Source organism: Hyperolius riggenbachi, chromosome 12, assembly GCF_040937935.1.
Source record: "Hyperolius riggenbachi isolate aHypRig1 chromosome 12, aHypRig1.pri, whole genome shotgun sequence".
In the NCBI taxonomy this organism is placed as follows: Eukaryota; Metazoa; Chordata; class Amphibia; order Anura; family Hyperoliidae; genus Hyperolius; species Hyperolius riggenbachi.
Genome location: NC_090657.1, coordinates 81,496,660 through 81,509,517, shown reverse-complemented (window position 1 = coordinate 81,509,517; position 12,858 = coordinate 81,496,660).

The window sequence follows — 12,858 nt, the reverse complement described above, 5'->3', positions numbered from 1 at the left end:
TGTTTCCTGAATACTACATGCCTTATCACCATGGTAACAACTCTAGAAGAGTTATTAAAGACAGGAGATAAGTTTAGTGAATTGAGGCCATTGACTAGTGTATTACCACCTTAACATGGAATAGCAGGCTTTCCTTTCACCTTCTCAGACCTTCAGGCACAGAGCAATATCAGACTGAAGGCTGGGAGCTTATCTACTTTCTGTGATTGAGAAGCTCTGTACACCTGATAGTTGTCTCAAGAAAACCTGGGCTGTATTAGGAGAACTGGGGGGCATCCGGGAGAAATGTAAAACTAGTCTTGTGCTTTCCCAGCTGCAAACATAATGCAGTGAATATTAATTTACACCACAAGAACCTAAGAGGGGTGTAACTAGAAACCCGTTATGCACCCAACAACTTTGGTTGAAGCCTCCTCTTGTCAAAAAAGAAAAGTAGGCCCTCACTAATTTGCAAACAGCCATATGAGTCGTAATAAAATAAATGACTGTATACAGTTTTTACAACAATCATTTCACCCCCCCCCCTCAAATGTAACATTTTGGAATGGCCTTTCAAGAGCCCAGACCTAAAACTAATAGAAAATCTGTGGGATGAGCTGAAAAGCAAAGCACATTGTTTTAAAGTGCCCCATCTGCAAAAAGTAAACCACCAGAAATCGCTGGCAAGAGAAACTGGACTCAACAAGAGAGGAAAAGATCTTGGGCAACTGGATAGCACAAACCCTCTTCTTCAATAGAACCTGGGACAAAAACAGGGCAAAAGAAAATGATACAATTTGGATTTATCAATTTACCTATTACCCACAAGCAACACATATACTGAAAGAATGGATAGACTGTAGAAAGTCGAAATCAGAAAGTTCAACTCTACACATCTCCTCAGAGGACAGGGCAAGGTTCTAACACAAGCAGTCTTTTTATTGAGTCGTAGAAAGAACCCCTGACTTTCCAAATACATGCAATATACCACACTGATCTAGTCATCACCATCAAAGAAAAGAACAAATGCAATAGCATAGAGTTGTAGGGAAAGCTTCTCAGAACAGGGAATTGAAGACACCATCTCAGGAGGTACAATCAGAGGAATACACCATTCCCACGGGTATACTCATGGTGGATTGTGACATAGCCCTAAAGTTCATTATTATTTAAAATGAAATCCCTGATGTGTGTCCGGGGAGAAAATGTGACGCAGGTAGAACAAGATAAAAAAAAAGGTTTAATACTATTATTAAGAACTAAAAGTAACAGCACAGGATCACATAACTCAGATAGGCATAAAGGTGTGGATAGCACCTAATACAGCAGACAAGAACAAGGAAAATAACAAGCAGAGTAATTCTACAGTTTCCTTCCCATATGGATATGCTATCAAGGTCCAATTTACGTAAATCACTATGCTGTCTAGCAGCATAGAAATTTCTATATCAATTTGTATCATTTGAGAAGATGGCAGCATTACTTTGTATGCCATCTACTAGTTCATTAACCACTTGAGGACTGCAGTGTTAACCCCCCCCCCCCCCCCCCTAAAGACCAGGCCCTTTTTCTTGAAATTGGCCACTGCAGCTTTACGGCTAAGCTGCAGGGTCATACAACTCAGCACACAAGTGATTCAGACGTTTAAATAGCGCTCCACAAATGCCCTAGGGGGCATTTGGACATCTTGTTTTTGGCATTTGTGGAGCGCTATTTAAACGTCTGAAAACTGTTAAGAAGGGTCTAGCTAAACCCAATTAAAGGCGCATACATACGAGGACATTTCTACACTCGCAAGAGAACTGGAACAATTGTAACTGTTTATTGCAGCGCCGTTTAAAGAGAATAACACAAGTGATTCCCCCCCCCCCCTCCCTTTTCTCCCCACCAACAGAGCTCTCTGCTCTCCTGCTAGCCCCATACACAGCCGTTCAAGCCAATCGGCGTGGAGCGGTCATGGGGCTGCCGTAAAGCTCACGCCAATTGGCATGGAGCAGTCAGGAAGTAGTTAATAAATACATTGAAAATAATTGGACCAGGTAGTGACCCTTGTGAGTCCCCGCTGCTATCAGTTTCCTTGTTTGACTATGATTTGTCCCTTAGCCAGTTCTCTATCCATATACACAGGTTTTCCCATAGACCCACATAATGGAATGACTTCCAGTGGGGGGGGGTAAAGAAGGGAACAATGTGATTGGCTGAGGTAATCCAGGACTTTGGATAGCGTGTCAATGCATTGGGGAAGCTTTACGCACGCTAGTTTCATGGCATAGATGGTCCAAACATTCACCTTGGTAAAAAACACTTCAGCAAGTATACCGGTCTTTAATCCAGAGAGGTGGGTGGAGTGTGATGGAAGTGGTCTTATCTTTGTGCCTTAACAGTGCTAAGCCCCTGATGAGTCCATGCGGACGAAACACGTAGGGCGGAGCCAGGTGCGTCTGACGTCACTGGGCAGCGGGAGATTCACGCACTGAGAGGAGCTGCTGTATTATGCTATATTGTTTTAATGTGCTTTTACATGTGGAATGTGCATTATTAAAAACTGGATTTTGTACCTTTGGAGAAGTGGAGCTGTGTAGTTCATTGCCTTGAGGCTATGTGCTAGATCCACCTGGATTCTGAGGTGGTTTTCCATCTGGTGAGCTGCTATATTGGAGGGGTGCCTGTTGAGTTCACACAGATTGGAGCACAGTGAATCACTTTTATCACGTTTGCGTGGATGTTTGTTTTTTGCAATATTGTGACTATAGTAATGCACTATGTGGAGTTTTTTCTTTTAGCCTTTCAGATATGAAGAGGATCGCTGTCGCAACATTGTCTAAAGCTTCGTAAACACGCCTAACTGGAATCGCTTGAGGCAGCCGATAATGACTGCCTCACTTGACAATCAGGCGCGTGTGCAGCAGCTGACGATCCCCAACCTGCGAGCAATACTCCGGCCTGAATTACTCAACCCCATTGTTTGCTACGCTCCCCTGCCAGCCACGTGACGTCACGCACCCGTCACTCATCCTCCCTCCGTCCCACCCGTCGCATAGCAACACAGCGCGTTGTCAGTTATACAACTGACACGTGTTTGTGCAGCCCGGCTGTGTTGTCCAAGGGGATTTGCATCTTGCAGGTTTAAAACAAACATGAGCTGAAAATAAACTAAGATAAACAATTCTATATATCCTCCTACTCCTAAAACTACTCCTAAAATTACTACTTTTTTTTTTAATCCCATAGTATAATTTTCTATTTAAAGGTAAACAAGAAGTTTATTGTTTTACTGTCTCAACTGAATGATACCGTCATTCATACAGTCGGAGTTTAAAGGTAATCTGTTAAAATAAACTTATGATATAATGATTTGTATGTGTAGTATAGCTAAGAAATAAAACATTAGGAGCAGAGACATTAGTCTCATATGGTTTCCAGTAGAGGAAGAGTTAAGAAACTTTAATTGCTATCTATGCAAAAGAGCCTCTCTGAGCTCTCTGACTCAACTTGGGTCGCTGTTATCTGGAGGCCTTATACATCAAAGTAACAGTCAAAGACAGATTTAGATAATATTGTTACTGCAGGAAAGTTGAAAGAGTCATTAGCTCTGCCTGTGTTATAGTTTCAGATACAGAGTGTGGCTTGAAAATTAAAATATGAGACTATTTTCTTTCCTACTAATGTTCTATTAATTATCCATACTACACATACAAATCATTACATCATAAGTTTTTGTTTTTTTTTTCCGCTTCAGTGTCACTCTAAACTCTAAAGACGCAATGAACTATCGACCTATTTTGTCTATTATATAAGCTTAGAAGCTGTTCCCTGCAGGAAAGATTTTTATGGCTGTAACTCCTTATAAGTGAGGATTACACTATAGTCTCAAGCAAGTAAAGATGGAAGGAAAGCTACCCTACCTGTATTACACTATAGTCTGACTAGGTCCTGACTAAGGAGAAACTGTCACTTGCAAGTTCAACTCTTTACGGCAGAAAAAGAAATAAGAAAAAGAACACAGCATAGTTATTTGTATGCTTGGCACTGTACATAGACATGTTTATCTCATCCTGTCACATGTTAGCTAAGGTACATTTTAAGACACCTAAACAGCATTATGCACCGAAACAGCCTACACTCTAAAAGAATCCATCTGGCATATGCATTGCTGTACTCTTGTAGTTACAGTGTGTGTGTTTGTCTATGAGTGAACATTTAGAAAAGATAAACAACCTCAGAACCATGAATAGTTTTAGAACTTTATCATATGCGAATGTCCTTTCTAGTAAAACCTTTTTCTCTACGTAAAGTCTACAAATCTCTATGTAATTCAGTCCTCAAATGGGTTGGGGATTATTCCCATCTTTCATGCTGTATACAAGGGCTATGCTAGTGTTTCAGAGCTGCCAAAGTGAAATGAAATAATTAAACTTAATTAAACTGTATGTGGACATGAAATGTCAAACTCTGCCTCTATATACCATCAAGTGTGGATCTATATACTAGAGTGGGACTCGCTGTTTCATTTGTGGTCTATGAGGACTGCAGCCTCATTGTTTGAACACCATTGCCTGAGGAGATTAACCTATAGTTTTTAAGGGGAACTCTAGATAGTTCATTATTTATGTATGTGTTTGTATGTTTGGATTTATATATTAATAAAGTTTTTGTATTTTCTTATGCACCCAAGAGCCAACTTTCTCTTTTTTGCATTTCTTATATTCATATGTTGGCATGATGCATAAGAAGATAATAATTCATTGATGCTATTATTGATGTGTTTCAGCTTTGGGCCTTATTTGACCACATTCCCATGCTCCTAGAGATATTGCTATTCCTAAATAATTAAACTTCCCTCCTCTCAGAAAAGAAAACTCAATGGTGAGGGTAAAGGAAACATCAAGGGCGCTTGGTGAAATCAAGATTGCTGTTATTTACTCCATTTATTATTGCCTGATGAAGCAGGGTCATGCCTGCGAAACGTGTTGCACTGTCTTTGGAGTAGATCAATACGTTTCTATGATTCTGAATCGGACAGTTTTTGTATCTACTTTAAGGAGGTAAGTCCACCACTGCCTCCTCAGCACTTTTTAACAATTTTAGCTACTTTTACTCTCTTGGCGCCTCTGTTTATTTTAAACGTTACCAGAGTCCACCCCTGGCGGAGGGGTGTTACCCCATTTCCTTCTGAACCACGGAGAGCGACTTCTTAATCCCAATTTCCCCACCTGCATCTACAGTGGTTGCGTATTGGTAACCCTGGTTTGTGAATATTATTATTTCCCAGGGTCGTCTCCAGGACAGCAACCTAGATGAGAGATTACCCTTCCACCTACTATTGGACAGGAAGAGGTTAATCCATGGTTACAGGCAGGGTATATATACCTGCTCCTAACAGACCCACCTCAGTTTTATTCCTGTCCACAAACGGAAGAGGTCATCATTTTCTTGTGGGGCTGACGCCAGATGGCGGGGTCCTGGAGTGGGGGTCTTCCGGATATGCTGGCCAGAATGGATCAGCTAGGGAGAGCAGCCGGCTCCCTGTCATTACAGATGATGTGTGAGCCTGCGGCTTTGAATGCGTAGACGCACGGACTGGGCGGCGGTGATTGGCTCCGGATGACGTCAGCAGGTCCCGGAGGCTGAAGTTAGGCGTTCCTTGCGGCATCAGGTGGTCGGGACGTCAGCCGGGATTGGCGGTCAGCGGCTTTATCCATTTTACCAATACTTACTACACTATATTGGGCTCTCGGTGTTCCCCCTCTTTGTATAGAATCATATAGAACCATAAACAATTACGTTCAACCTTAAAATGGAGCTCGACTCTAACTTGTATAGACAATGAAAGATTGAAAATGATTATTAGCTGGACTGAAATGACTATGGCCTCAATTCACTAAGCTTCTCTCCTGTCTTTAATAACGTTTCTCTAGTTATCACCATGGTGACGAGGCATGTAGTACTCAGGAAACATTTTACCTCAGGCAAACCTACAGTTAACTCTTCTGTCTTTAAGTTAACTCTTCAATCCTTAAAATAACTCCAGAGTTAAAGACAGGTTGGTAATTAACTGCGTGTGAAAATAACTACAGAGGAGGTGACTTAACTTCAGAGGAGGTAAATTAACTACAGAGGAGGTAAATTAACTACAGAGGAGGTAACTTAAGGAATGAAGAGATAAGATAACTCTCTCACTGTGTGGAGGTAAGTTTTCTCTTGCCTTATTATCTCCAGCATGATCTTAGTGAATTGAGGCCTATAAGAGCAATCAGAAATATTTTCCTCCATCTTCAAAGCTTTGGGGTACTAATGAGAAAGTTGGTTGAGTCTTTTGAACAATTTTTTAAAGAAAAGGCTTAAAGAGTAACTTCAGCCAAAGATTAAACTTCATCCCAATCAGTAGCTGATATCAGCTTTCCCATGAGCAATCCTTACCTTAGCTCAAATAGATTATCGGGCGGGGAATTGTATGGCTGATATTATGGTGAAACCCCTCCCACAGTTTGATGTCATGACCAGGGTCCTGACAGTTTGCTGTCTGTGAGCCACATTGCATTGTGGGGAATAACGCCTTTTTCCGACTACCAAGTAAGCAATAGCTCCCTTTGTGCATAGAACTCTCAATAAACTAACATTCCGTACAGATCATCCGGCAGAACTAAAGATGTCACCACCAGTGATTAATTTCAGAATGTAAATCAGGGAGAGGAAATATTTTACAATGAACAAACACTGCCTAAATAATCAATAAATAGATATTGTAATATATAAGTAATTGTATTCATTATGCTATTTTTACTACAGTTCCACTGTAAATCCTTTTAGAAATCTGCCCAAAAATTACATCATAAAAAAATGTCTTCATACGTAATCTGATGCAGACAATGATCAATCTTTATATATGTTACGGCCAGAACCCGAAGTGTGGCCACTTCTAGTTCTGGCCGGCCACTTCGGGTTCTGGCCGGCCAATGTGCGAAGTGGCCGCAGCGCAGCGGCCAATGTTAGAAATGGCATGATGACACATAAGTTACAATGTATTTTATGGCTGTCTCGCTGCGGCCAAATGTATTAGAAGTCTCGCACTGCCTCCTCTCCTCCTCCCCCCCCGCCCCGCCTCTCTCCTCTCCCTGCCTCCTATACCACATACGGAGCAGCCGGCGGGGACACGCGGAAGTTGGTTAATTTCATGAAATATAGCCGGCAGCAATGTAATAGATGAAGCCGCCGGCTTTCGCACTGCCTCCTCTCCTCCCCCCCCCCCCCCCCCCGCCTCTCTCCTCTCCCTGCCTCCTATACCACATACGGAGCAGCCGGCGGGGACACGCGTGTCCCGGAGGCGGAGAGTCGTTCGTCGCGGCAGGGGAAGCAGAGCGGGGAGGCTGCAGACATTGCTTCTGCCAGCACCCGCTCTGCAGGAACGGCAGGATTCCCCTGCCGCGACGAACGACTCTCGGGGACACGCGTGTCCCCGCCGGCTGCTCCTTATGTGGTATAGGAGGCAGGGAGAGGAGAGAGGCGGGGGGGGGGGGGGGGAGGAGGAGAGGAGGCAGTGCGAAAGCCGGCGGCTTCATCTATTACATTGCCGCCGGCTATATTTCATGAAATTAACCAACTTCCGCGTGTCCCCGCCGGCTGCTCCGTATGTGGTATAGGAGGCAGGGAGAGGAGAGAGGCGGGGCGGGGGGGGAGGAGGAGAGGAGGCAGTGCGAGACTTCTAATACATTTGGCCGCAGCGAGACGGCCATAAAATACATTGTAACTTATGTGTCATCACGCCATTTCTAACATTGGCCGCTGCGCTGCGGCCACTTCGTACATTGGCCGGCCAGAACCCGAAGTGGCCACACTACGGTTTTTGGCCGTAATATACACATGTGACAAAAGATCGGAGGGTGTAATGTATATTCATCCTGAAATGAAAACAAAAAAGCAAGTTTGAGTTTCTCCAAAAGGATCTCTCCAGACATGAGAGAGGAATACAAGATGTATACACATAAATGTGGTGAATAAAACACATAATATACATATTGTCTGCATGAGGCAACGTGAATCCTATGTGGTCAGGCAAAGCTTTATGTCTGAATGGACACATAACTGGTTAATTTGAGGCCCCGTAAAAATATATAGAATTTTAGCCAAGAACTGGGCTGGGCATGAATTCAGAGAACAAAAAGCGAAAATGGCTCTAATTTGGATCATTAGTGTCAAATCAGCTCTAATCATCCTTCACAGGATGAGCCTGGCGTACAGGATATCACTTCTCCCATGATGCATCTGCACTCAAGACCGAGCCAGACATTTCACTGAAACATATCGCATCTAAGATGGAAGCTAGTATTTTAGCACTATCCACTATTTTTAAGGGGCCCTGTTCTTTCAACAGCTGTGATAACTAATGTTGCTGCTGTTTACAATTCTAACACACGTGTATCTGGATTAGTTTCTAAAAAGAAAAATGTTAGCCTGACTTTAGAAAAGGTGATTCCAAAATAGCAGATTTAAGGACATAAACGAATGGATTTGGTGTCATTTTTTCATGTACTGGCAAGATACAGAAGTGCAGATCCACGGCGTAGGGATAGCATAGCAGCACTTCTACCCCTGAAAGGGTTAAGTCTATTTAATTCCAGAATAGAATCACATCATTTGCATAATCATTTCTGTTTCTTTTGCTTAAATGGAAATGGGAAATGATTTCCCAAGCTGCACTGCACAGTCACGGCAATGACAGCCACCGTGTGCCATCCGAAAAGACAAATCACTGAAGTGGTCGATAGTTCCTCCTTTCCCTCACAAATCTCCTAGTTTTTACACACACAGTGAAAAATGCTGGTATGTGCAGCAAGCCATGCGAGCGACGGGTGTGGCCTTTTCCTCTGATCTCTCTTCTCTGTCTGCCTCCAGTCTGCGCTCTTCTCTATGACTGCTATCTTTCCTACTTCTGGTTCTAAATCAAATGTAGTTGAAGGGAATTTTTTTTTATTTTATTTTTTTTTTGCAGAGCAATGGAGAAATAAATATTACATTTTCTCTCAAAAGGCTATGTAAGAGTAACAATACACTCCAGTTTCAACACAGGCTACAAAGTAGAATGAAGAGATGGCGTCTGTGCAGAAAAATTGATTTGCATGCACCTTGAACCCTCATTCATTAAAATGGAATAATCAGAGTTACTGGTCTGAGGGAAAGCCATGTGTTTGCAGGAAGCATTTTCTGTCCACAGATGATGGTCCCCTACAAGTATAGCTACATACAGTTGCATAGTCTTTTATTAGAGTAAAATATAAACCAGTTCAGCACCAGCAGCTGTAGCACCACTGTCACATCACCAGCTGACCCAGCAGTTCATTCATACAATTCAAGCATGTGATAATGGTTTGATATCTCAAAAAATGGAAACAAAGAATTGAAAACATGTGAAGAGGGAAGTATAGGGGCCACCATATGTGTTCCTGTTTTTTGTTTTTTTTTTAAATGTTAGATGCCTGGCTGTCATTGACGTAACCTGGGCAAGATAGGCAGGGCAGGTTGTAGACTTTTTCTGCCTGAAGCTAACATTGTGAGGACACTGCCCCCACCCCTTATCCCAGCCATGCTCTCTCTCAAGCAAGAGTAAAGACCCTGTTTTTTAAGTGTTTGTTGGGTGAAATTCCTGTACCCAACATATAAAGTCTGGCAATCACCCCACACATGAAGTGCAGCAATATCTCCACATATGGGGCTTGATTCACTAAACCGCGATAACCGCGATAACGCTATCGTTTTTGTACTTTCACGTGCAATTGCGAATTTTCGTGATTGCGCATGAAAATGTGAGATTGCGCCCGGAAACAGGTGCAAAAACGCTAGGACGCCCGTGATATGTGTTATCACGGTTTAGTGAATCAAGCCCCTGAAATGCAGCAATCACCCCACATATACAGTGCAGCTATCACCCCACACGTAAAGTGCAATAAGCACCCCGCATATGAACCGTGACAAACACCTCACTTATGAAGTGTGGCAATTACCCCATATAAGCAATGTAGCAATCCCCCCAAATTTGAAATGCAGCTAATACCCTACATAAGAAGTGAGGCATTCACCGCACACATGAAATATGGCAATCACCCCACATATAAAATATGGAAATGAACCCACATATGAAATGCGGCAATCGCCTCAAAAAAAGAAATGCAGCAATTACCCTAACAGTGCAGCAATTAGCCACCATAGAAATTGCAGCAAGCACCCCACAAGAAAAATGCACCAACTACTCCACAGACACAGTAGTTAACCCACCCACCCCATTGCTGTCCAGATTTCTGGTGCTGAGTGGATTTTCACATTGTACACACAATGCAGCACATTCCACCCCCATCCCATTCTTTGCACTGCAATTACGGGTTAAAAAAGCCCTCCCAAGCAGCAAAACCTCCTCATTTTGCAGCTACTTCACTCTCACCTTTTCCTCCATGGTATCACTGCCTCCTAAAGTAACCGCCACCCACAGCAAATCATTACCCCCGACTCCCTCAAAGAACAGTCAGTTTTCCCACAGCCTGGCCATCATTGGTGGTTAGTGGTGGGCTTCAGAATGCACAGTGCCCCCAGACCCTTGTGCACTGGGTGGTGTTCAGTTAACCGCTTAGTGCATGGGGAGGTGGCACAGTTACTTACTGAGACCTCAGTCAGATCATGTAACCCATGTGGCAGTAACTTTTATAGCTACAAGGTCCCCAAGACATGATGGATGCTGCCGCCGTAGTATTCATCAGCCACAGTCACCCTGCCTTCATCTTGCCTTTTAAGCTACCAGCAAGCGAGTAAATACTTTTTAACCTACATTTTAGTACTTTTTCAATTGCAGAGTGCTGAAAAGTTATTTTAAACAGAAGATGAAACATTATCTCCTAGAAGAATACTTGAATTGGATCAGGCCTTCTTTCTATTCTCCAGGCCCCCGTCCTTGTCCACTCACTGTGTGTGGCTGCCTCTGCCTACAAAAATCTCCCAAGCTGCGCATGCACCAAGGTACGCATGCACCACCTCCTCTTCTTCCACCACCACCACACTAATGCTGCTCTCCCCTCATGGCTTGACTCCTCCTTTTCCTATCTCTCTGGCATCCTCACTTTCCTGGGCAGTAAGACACTTTCTGCTTCTGGGGCTGCCCCCTATATCCTGCTGCCCTGAATAATGTGACTCAGGTTTCTTCATGGTAGGGCCGCCCTGAAGATAGGAGTATACTATACCCCCTGTCAGGAACCGTCCCGCGGCACGCCTGCGTATAAGGTTCCCGACTGCGGGTTTGACCAGATCGAGAGGGGAGCAGCCTTATTCAACCTAAAACAAGGCTGTGACCCCTCAAACACTTCTCACTGCCACCACTAGCTGTTGCTAGACACTTTCCTCACTCTGACGTTGAGCTACTCGCACTGGCGTTTTCGTACATTGGGTCAGCTGCGCGCTTTAGGCAAACGTATGACAAACGCCCCCACACACACGCACAATTGCAATCTTACACTGTAGTGAAGCAACCACTAACAGTCGTTCCGAACGATACTGTTAGCCACTCCGAGACTTCCCACTCTGCTGTCGAGTGCGGAAGTGCCCCATACTCACAATGCAATTACAATCTTATATGGTAGTGTTGCTCAATAATACAATCAGGCATGGACTTATACACAGTTACACTTCAGTCTCTTCTAGGCTATGGGTTTTAGTTTAGTACAGCAGAAGTCAAACTTATTAAATAACGATTTAATATTCGAGGAAAAAAGTGGAACAATGCAGAAAATAATATATACAAAAGATTTACAAAAACAAAGTAAAAAAAAGTTACAGAATAAAAGTTTACAAGGATACACAGCAAGACAAATTTGCATAAAAATAAAAATGGGATAAACGTTAATTGAACTTTTACCAGCGCAAATGTCCAACCGTGGAGAGACACGGATTTTCCGATTTCCTCGGGATCATCTCTAGCGATGAGCTACTCTCGGGAGAAGATGATCTGTGACTGTCCCAGGCTGCTGTTTTATAGTCCCAAGGGTTTCCCCCGGGCAATGGATGTTCAGTCCCTCAATCTAATGCAATTTCCCCAATGTCCCAGGTCCAGGAATAATCCAATTTCCTACTGAATGCAAAAGCTCAAAGTACTTCATTCTGTCATACAAACAAACACAGCTTTCCCCAAAGCCAGAATGGCTGTAGCCGACATCACATATGATACAGTCAGAAAAATATGCTTCTGTATTATCCCAACATCATAACTAGCTGCGATATCATGACACCCCCAACTGTTCCTTGAGCCCACAGCAGTTCCTATGGCTGATATGTCTATTTTATACACCCAACTTCCTGTACCTCATCCTTATTTATAACCACTGTAACATTCCCCTCTGTGACCACCAGCAAATCACTTCAGTCTATCTTTAACTCTAGTGCTTAACTTTCCACTGGCTGCCTAGCATACATAGGATACAGTCCAAACCTCTAGCATTTATCTATAAAATATTCTTCAATCAGCTCTGCTGTACATCACTGCACTTAATTCTGGATACCATTCCAAATGTTCTGCAGTACTTTTCCTCTCTATTACTCCTGATAAATCTCTGTTGGAATCTTATAAACTATGCAGAGCTTTGTAATATGGGTTGGTAACAGGTTACCATGCAGCAATGCCATCCCTTGAAGCCACACCTCCTGGGTGTTCCTTCAGTGCACTGGTGTAGGCAAAGATACTGATTGGCCAGCACTACCGTCTAGTCATAATGCAACCGTTTCCTAGCATAAAAAGTGTTGAATGAGTTGACCAGCAATTACCAGTTTCCAAAATCTCAACGCAGCACTACATTTGACAAACATCAGGCTTTTCTACTGTTGTTTTTACTTGTGCAAAACTCAGAA